This window comes from Coenobita brevimanus, chromosome 79 (genome assembly GCF_032717465.1).
Source record: "Coenobita brevimanus isolate Jiangsu-jjx chromosome 79, ASM3271746v2, whole genome shotgun sequence".
Lineage (NCBI taxonomy): Eukaryota > Metazoa > Arthropoda > Malacostraca > Decapoda > Coenobitidae > Coenobita > Coenobita brevimanus.
Window position 1 is genome coordinate 26,188,381 of NC_137032.1, and position 10,000 is coordinate 26,198,380.

The 10,000-nt window shown below is 40.5% G+C and overlaps 1 protein-coding gene across 1 annotated transcript in view; it reads right to left on the reverse strand.

The window, feature by feature from the left end:
- The window catches only part of LOC145409063 (uncharacterized), a 328,905-nt gene that overhangs the window by 10,344 nt on the left and 308,561 nt on the right, over positions 1-10,000 (reverse strand). The window lies entirely within an intron of this gene.

A 10,000-nucleotide genomic window follows, 5' to 3' on the forward strand; every position in this document is an offset into this window, starting at 1 on the left:
CACAGCTCAATATCCACGTTTTCTCCCTGTCACTGTCTCGCTTCCCCTCTCCATCCACCTCCACTAAAACTTGTCATACAGCTCAACTCCCTCCTTTAACTGCACAGCCACTTTTTTCCTCCCCCTCCCATTTGCCCGACTCCCTCCCTTATTCCTGTAACTATCCACCCAGATTCCATCGCTCAACCCTCACTTTTTCTTTCCCCCACTTCTCACTCACTCACTCGTTCCCCACTTATAAATTCACTCACTCTTTCCCCACTCTCACACTTGCTTCCCATTCTATGACAGGCGCTTCTCAATCCCTTATTCAGATACTCCCCAGTCAACAACTCACTCACTTTCCTGTCACTCACTTATTCACTCTTGCCCACACCCTCTCACTAATTCGCTTACATTCCTCTGACTCACTCACTCCCCATTGCTTCATTCAATCACTCATTCTGTACCCATTCACTCACCACTTACGCATTCACTTATTTCCCATTTGCTCATTCACTTACAAATTTTCCCCACATCCACTAACTTGCCCCACCTACTCACTCACTTACCCAATCATTCACTCCCCTCTCATTCATTCACTCTCAGTCACCAACCACTCACTCATTCAATCATTCGCTCACTCGGTTGCTCCACACTTATCATCTAGTCACTCACTCATGTACTCACTTACTCCCCACTCCATCAGTCACTCATTCCCCACTCACTAAGTCACCAGTCACTCACATACTCCCCATTCATTCGCTCACCCATTTAAGACTACTAAACTTCCACGGCCTATACGTAACAAATTACATTTATGTCTTGGTGAATGACTATGGTGGTACCAATCTTAAGTGGCGGTTTGGGTGGGGCACGAACCTCTGTACAGTGGTGCCACGTGTTCCATACCCGCTATGTGAACGGCTCTGATATATGTAATAGGCATAACAATAAGATAAACACATAAGAATATATTGGTAACGTGTGTATTATAATATATGAAAGAACAGTAAACTGATTATGCGCAAAATATTTATACGCCAATACAGAAACATGGCATAATTATTTTACAGTGGTGCTTAAAAAAAAGTAGTCACTTTTATTGGCTGTTACCGTATTTCTGGGGTGGGTAATAATGTCACAATTATGATTATAAGATAATGTGCAGGAATATAAGCAAATATATGCCAGTTTCTTAGTAAAAAAAATATATACACTAAACCCTCGTGAGCGGCAACACTCACACACACCCAGTCCGACCTGGTCATCTGTGAGGGATAGATGATTAATAGGCCTGTTTGGGAACACCTCTTAAAAAAAACGCGCCAAGACTTTAACCTCCAGGGTGGTGTGGAAATAAAGTCAAATTTACAATATGTACATTATAACGTAAAAGAAAATAACCAAAATGTATCCTAAAATACCACAGACGAGAGAGAGAGAGGGGGGAGGCAGACTAGGGGCAGTGTTGAGTGCAGCTGAGTGAGAGATGGAGGAAGGGAGGGAAGGAAGGAGGGAGAGAGTGATTGAATGAAAACAAATCATGGCGCCACAAAAACGAGGTCATCTGGCGCCATATGTAAAACAATAATATTTTTAAATTAGATATAATAAAAACAAAATAAAGAAATGAAAGCACAAGTTTACATGTCACTCATAAAAGAAACAAAATTGACGCACATCTCCCCCAGGAGAGAGAGAGAGAGAGAGAGAGAGAGAGAGAGAGAGAGAGACAGAGAGAGAGAGAAGGCAGGCAAGGGGCAGTGTTGAGTGCATTGTCAAGCTGAGGGAAAGATGAAGGGAGGGAAGGAAGGAGGGCGAGAATGATTGAATGAAAAAGCGCCGTAACACCGAGGTCATCTGGCGTCATATGTAAAACAATAATATAAAAACAAAATAAAGAAATGAAAGCACAAGTTTATAAGACATAAAAGAAACAAAATTCCCTAGGGTGATGCACATCCCCCCAGGAGAGAGAGAGAGAGAGAGAGAGAGAGAGAGAGAGAGAGGCATCGCGAGTATGGAAAACGTGGCAACACTGTACAGAGGTTCGTGCCCCACCCAAACCGCCACTTTAGAATGGTACGACCGATCGCAAGCAACGTCTAACGATTAATGGCGAATGATAAGAGTGACTGAAAGTAACTAACGGAGGTCATCGTGGATCAGTACAAGGACCAGTTCTTTTCATTATTTATATCAATAATCTAGAAAATGGACTTGTTTCTAAGGTAATGAAATGTACTGATGACACCAAGATTGCAGGCAAAGTAATTACGAAAGCAGAATCTGTACAAAACGACCTGGATAAGTTAATAAATTAGAAGAATAAAGTGAGAATTTATCGTACATATCTGTAAAGTAATGCACTTTGGAGACAAAAATATTATGAATATCGCATGTTCGATACCCTGCTGACGGAAGTAAAGGACGATATTAAGACTTAGGAAATATTACAAGTAATGCCTTCAAAAACTCTAAAACTGTGTACAGTACTGCAGCCAGTAACAAGGGAAATAAAGTGCTCGGTTTCGTCGCAAGGAATCTCGATCGTGAAACCCCCGATTTACTCTCTAAAGCTGATACGTCACTATTTGCGCTACATCTGCAGTACTGTGAGCAACAATGGTCCCGAATCTTTTCAAGGACTAAGACGAACTAGAGAGTGTTCAAAACAATAATGATCCCATCGCCGCTATTATTACCCTGGAAGGAGCGACTAACTAAAGAAATTCAGTAAAGTTTTTATAAAAAAAACAACTGACGACTTAGAGGAGACCAGATATAAGTATTTAAAATTCTTACCAAATTATAGTATATTACGAATGATAATGTGTGGAATTACAGAATGATAGCGTGTCTAACAATAATAGAATAAAACTTAGAAGCAAGAGTTACAACAGTAACTTGTGGAAAATTAACTTTAATATTCATGTAGTGGAACAATGAAATGATTTACCAGCGACAGTAATTAATGCAAAAATACTGATACTTATAAATTCGACTAGACAAAATATATAACGAGATTACTGGCTATAACCTAGTGATATTTATTTCCAGGTTGAAGTGTGTGTGCCGATACCAGTGAGACGTTTCCTTAATTATGCGTATATTCGGCGGGCCATACATGCTCTTTCTTTAAAAGATTTGTTGATAGAGGTTATCTAGTGCCTCTGCCAAAAAAAAAAAACAAAAAAAAAAAAACATGTTTTATAGCAAGTCTGGTATTTTTCGGGTTTACCGGAGGGTGTAGTGGGCCGGGGAGACCTTTTCTCTGCTCTATCCTCTTCTATTACACGTTGGTTAGATCTTAACTAAATTGACATTTTTCCAACAGATCACCTCGTCACGGGTCAACGAGCCTCCTGTTATTTGTATTTCCTAGGCTCCTTCCATGTATACCCTACACATTCATTTACTCTCACTCCTCATTCACTCTCACTTTCACTCCCGACTCACTCACTCCTCACACACTTTCTGTCTCCCCACTCACTCATACCCCACTTGCAAACTTTCGTTCCTTCGCTCACTAACTCATGCACTCACTCACTTACTGATCACTCACTTGGTCAGTTAGTAACCCACGCACCGTCTTGCATTGTTTTAATATATGGCTCGACCCGATCGAAAAATGCCCGGGCTGGTTTAAATACCCAGTCTGATAATGCTTACACACCTACCGCCGAAGCTACCTCTGTGTCCCCTACCAACCTTCACGCATCTCTCCTGACCATCGCGCTATGTGGAGAGGTTGAAGGCTGATATGCAAATTTAACAGGGGTGAACAGTTGTTGAGTAATCTTCATTCTTCATTCTTACATTAGGCAGAATCCAATTATCCATCAGGAATTGTAGTTATTGAATGTTGCAGTCGTTTCCCTCACTGATGGTCCCTATACGATCAACACTCTATACGTATGGTTGGATGTAAAATAGTGGCATTTAATGACGACATGCATTAATTCCAACCAGCTTTTAATCCATATCGTGGAATATTATTTTAGAAATTTCGGACATGTATTTATATTTCCAATTCATGTGCTTATTCCACCCTACCATTCTCCTCCACCTTCCATTCGCTTCTACCCGTTCACCCACCCACCCTCTCCACCTCCAACCTTCTCCCTCCTCTTGCAACATTTCCTCGCTCCTCTCCCTTTAACCTCAACGTGCATAATAAACCCTGACAGTTATTATTTCCATAACTACCATAATTCATAACAGCTGTTACTTTAGAACAATATTGCATTACTGAATGTGTTTTGGGCTGTGGGGGAAGGGAGATAAAAGATGGTGTGCTCGGGTTTGTATATGGAACGTGGGGATTGTGGTATGATATGTTGTTTGTGTCATCATTTATTGCCCTCTAGGAATCATTAGCTATTTCCATTGTTTCATTAAACATTGAAGGCTATGTCATTTGAAAGCCAGGATATTGTAAACCTTGGTATGTAACTTACCAAATGATAAACTCCACAATGTGGTCGTCACCTGTTGCTGAACTGGTTATATCTGCTGATTTAGTTGTACAGCAAGGGGCTGCTGTTGATTGATACCGTCGTTATATTTTCTGGTTGGTAATGTGAACATTGTCATATAGAGATTTTTTAGGGGAGCAAACGTTAGGCGAGAACAATACTAAACACTGCATTAATTAATCAATTAATTTGCTTTCTTTATATTTACGTTCAGGCTTCCTCCACACCAGGTTAAATCGTCCGGCGTTATCCAGTACAAAATATCAACGCGGTCACTTCTCTAGTAAATGGGCTCTGTGCCAGTGTAAGGTAGGTAAGGGGTGCGTGAGGGAGTGTCTCACTATTACCGTATAATATCCATTTTTGTTGGTGTGGTCTGTGGTGTGGAGTGTGGTGGGGAGGGTGAGGGGAGTCAGTGGGCTCGTGTTCATTGGTTCAAGCTTGTGTACCGATCAAACTGTGAAACTGATTATTTTCGATGCGAGTTTTGATGCATAGAACAATTTATTTAAAACTTACAGTTGAATAATGCGAAAAATAATTACTTAAAAAAATAATGTCCGAGAAATGGATAGTGAAGTTAGATTTTCATGTGGTGGGAGCTTTCCCATGACGAGGGAAATAGTGTGACGGAAGGCAGGATGAAGTTACTTTTTTTTTTTTTAATCAGTGCCTTCAAAGATTATTTTTAGCAACATATTTCTGCACAAACGTTCAATGTATATATCCCATTAGGAATCTTTCTTTTCATCCCTTTGATCATATGTGCTGTTGAATCATTTCAAATAAGTGGATGTCGAGGCCATCGTTGAGAAGAGAGTTTTTAGCCTTTTGGCTGGAATGGGTATCACTGTGAAAGATCTATCGGTTGGCATTATTCAGAAAAATATCCTTTGATGTTAAGGCCCTTTCACACGGTCACTATTGATATACGGTATGATGTCAATGTCATAATTTCAAATGAGTCCTTGATCATTTGATCAGTATTATGGACAAATTTGTGAGGCAGTGCTACCATTTTACGGTTTCCACACCGAAACTATTTTACCCCTTCCACCGGTCAACTCATACTCACCCACGTGTAGTTAGCCCGTCACCTTGCTTGTCCAATGGAAAGCTATGGATCCCCACACCCACCACCGCACAAAACGCACTCACCCTTTCCACATGCCCAGCCCACACTCCACCCCACCGAACTACCGTTCCAGTCCTTTCCACAACTCCAGCCACCCCATCCTGCCCACCTACCACTCCCAGCTCGCCAACCACATTTATTGCTCCGACTCAACCCACTTCGCCCACCACACTCACCCACCCGCCCACTTCGCCCGCCACACCCACAATCGTCATCTATTCATCCATCCAGCCCACTCACCCTGCACACCCTGACCATCCACCTAACCCATCTACCCTATACACCCACTCCACCTATCCGTCCACCAACCTACCCACCCAAGCACAAAACGGCTTGCAGCTTTACACACACACACACACACACACACACACACACACACACACACACACACACACACACACACACACAGGGAGGGAGGGAGGGAGGAGGGGAGAACTGCTTTTATATTATAGACTGCAGTACTTCAAAACACAACACCATCTGAACCTTACCCCACCAAACCACTCGCAAAACCAAAAATTTAGCGATTCGTGGGAGCTAATTTCAAACTTGTCTTGGTTTATACGAATCATATTAATATCCATATTGGCTCGTGCTCTCCATAAAGAGTTGTACTTCAAGATTCTAAAAAAAAAGAAAAAAAAACACCTTTCACCTCCATCTTTGTTAAAAACCGAAAAGATAATAATGATCCAAACGTACGAGTATTTAACGATTAAGCTCCGAAAATTATTATTTGCCCTTCAAATTTTTCCAGCTAAGAAATTGATAGGTGTATTTCAGATCTGTCTGAAATACTGTCTATCACGTGAGTCCCATAGCCGCTACAAACATGCTCCGAAAATTATTTGTCCTTCATATTTTTCCAGCTCAGAAATTAATCGGTGTATATTAGATCTGTTTCAAACATTGTCTTTCACGTGAGCTCCTATTCCCATAGCCGCTAGAAACATGTTTTTACATTAATTTCTTAAAAATGCAATGGAGAAAGCAGGGGGAAACCATGGCTTTTCATATTCATTACTGTACATACACTCTTTGCTGGTAGGTGGTGGTGACCATCATCCACTCAGTGCAGTGCTTACCACTTCCTCCTTTACATTTATCATTGCTTTTTCCCTGTCTACCTTCCTTTATTTCCTATTTCTCCAATCCTTTCTGTTGCCTTTTTTTTAACAGAGCCACTTCAGGTGACATTCATGTAGCCATGGAAACCTACAACGCTTGATGGTAATCATACATTGCCTACAAATAACGGTATGGTTTGGAGCCTACCGTGGTGCCCCTGATAACTGAGTGGAGAGACGCAATTGAGATGTCCACAGGAGAACCAAACCTCCACACTGCCTCGTACCTGGCTATAGTGAGGCGCTGTCTACCTCAGGGGATCATAGGTTCGTTTCACAGGATGGCCCTGTAAGGGTAGTTGCTTGTCTGCGGTTGACTTGTCTTCTCAGCCAGATAGTCCGGGGTTACTTAACAAGAAGAACACATACCCTCTGAATGTTGATCTTTCCTCATAACGTTATTAAGGTACTTATGTGCAAAATCACCCCTCACTACATATTTTTTCATCCTTTTCAGATTTAGTTAAGTATATCCATAGACTGACAAATTTACGGATGATTTATTGCGCGTTTTAACAGCAAACATTGCTCAAACCGACCGACTTCGAAGCGAATTTTGAGTATTTCTCTCTCTCTCTCTCTCTCTCTCTCTCTCTCTAAAATGTGTGTGTGTGTGTGTGTGTGTGTGTGTGTGTGTGTGTGTTTAGTAGTATACTCTTGGCATCTCGGCAAATTGTCATGGGAAGTTAACAGAGCCTTAAACTTACGTGAAGCTCTGGCAAATTAAGGTAGACAACCTGCAAATTATGTACTGTTTGTTATGCATGTAGGGACAGTATATGGTTAACATATTTCTTATGAGCACGACAAACGTTTGACTCTTGTAATTATGGCCGCTTGAACTCGAATTGTATCGTGTAGCTGTGTAGTTGACGGGGTGGTTTTTCCTGCAGTCACGGTTTTTCCATTCATCGTCCTCTCCTGACTACATACAATAATATCTGTGGTCTCCATATGCATCTTCATTTATAGAAATCATACGACCTGTGACCTTTACTTTCGACTTATTTTTCACAAAACTGGTCTACCTCAATCGTAACTGACTCACATTCTTTCCACCAACTTTGGGTCAGTTCGGGAAAAAAAAAAAAAAAAAAAAGATAGCTGACCCTGCAATGACACCCGACTTTTGACGGATTAATCTTAAATTTGAATCCCGTTGTTCTTGCATTATCCTTATCACTTCCAACATGTTTGGTCTAACCATATCACAAGGCTATATCTATACGACGACCTTGCCATATGACCATAAAATTTTATATTTCCACGTCATCTGAACATTTGACTCATTGATATGAAAATCAAAGCCCAAGGCTCTTTCATTATTCTAATCCCTTTCGGAAACTCTGGTGCAAATCAAGTGGAAATTGAATACGTCATCTTTGCCTTGTGACCTTGACCGTCGATTTATTGTTATTAAAATCATTTAGTCAGTATTCCATGACAGACCTTAAACCCTTCTATATATATATACAGTATATATATATATATGCATACGTACTTCTTTATTTCCAAATTCATGGAAAGACGCCAATATCCACCCAATTCCGAAGAAAGGAAGTTCGTCTGACCCCTCTGATTACAGACCAATAGCTGTCACATCTTCTCTTGGTAAGGTATTTGAAACTTTAACTAATAAGCACACTGTTAACCCCTTAACCGTGGGGCGTCACTTTCGTGATGCTTGGGAGCAAGGGATCATACCACGGGGCGTCACTTTTGCGATTCTGTGTTATTTTGAATTCCCCCGGCCTTTCAAGTGGTAGCTTGTATCATCTATCAGTACTGCCAATGTCCAACACTAGTCAGCACTCCTAATCTCATCTGTACTCCCATCCATTGTTGACAATTTAGCCATTTCTCCCCGTTCTTGACTCCCCTCCCTACCTTCCCTCCATTACCCTCTTCTCTCACCTGCCCGGCCGTGCTACGCTAAGTAAATCTTCCCTGGAATTTTCCACTTATTTCATCCATTGAAATAAGCTCTATGCCTTATTCTTATACCAAATAATATATACCAAAAAAGAAATAAGGTAAGTGAGAGTGCCATACACCTGGAATTGGCTAATTATCACCTGACAACACCTCACGTGCACTCGTTCGCTAATTTTCTCTGTTTTTTTTTCCCCTTGAAATATGCTGTATAATCTATTTTCATAATAAATATACATGTAAGGAGGGAAGGGAGAAGCCTAAGTGATATTTACATTCACCTGGAACTACCTAATTTATAATGTATTGTCTAGATTTCCTGCCAATCATGTCACTGCTATATATTAGCAGCTGTCAAGAGGCTGACGTTGACAGTAATGCATTTCCCTAGGTAGGCCACCCCGGTCCACCCCTATCAGTTCACTGTCATCTTCGAAGATGAAGGTATGTCTGTTTGCTCCTGCTAACTTCAGCCACTTTTTAGCCCCATGCAAAGGGCCCTGTGACCTTACCCCCTACTAAACCTCGTGTGGAAAGAGGTAAAGGGCTGACAATTGAAAGAGAGTGACTACGATCTTTCTGTTGAGTAAAACAGTGCAAGTGGAATTGTAAATAATGTGTAAATAACGTGTAAACAGCAAGTAAAGCAATGAATGTAAATATAAGTGAACAGTGGAAAATAGTTTTATAAGTTACTTCAAGTGACAGTGCATAACACAGTGTAAATAAAATAGAAATGTAAATAATGTAAATAAAATAGAGAACGTAAATAGAAATGTAAATGAGTAGTATTATAATACGAGTATATATACTAGGAGTAATGAAAATGAAAGTTTCACTCTAGCATGTATGAATACTATGAGTTATGAGAGTGAAGGTGAAAGTGACATTCACTCTCAATGCTAGTATACAGGACAAGAAAGTGAATGCTATGTATTTTACTGAAAGAAATTGAATGCCTACAGTGACAATAAACTACTATTACTGAAGGAAACTTATGGATAAAGACTGTAGATATATATAAGTGTTATATAGTAACAGAAATATAAACTGAGTGTTTTTATGAGTAATAAATGACAACACCAGCGGCGAACTAGCGCAAGTGGGAAGGTCATACGCCCTCGTAATTTTCATTGCATTCACAGTGTTTTTTTTTTTGGAATATGGCTTCCAAACTATTTGACAATCATAGAATAGTGTTTCTAGTGATAATATCAGGCTGTGGTAATCATATTATGGGTTGTCGGGAAGTGTAAAGTGGAGACTTCGTTACCCAACTTCAAAGATCTCCACAAGTCCTACGGTACTCGACGAAGGCTCAACAAACACCCCTGGAGAAATCTGAA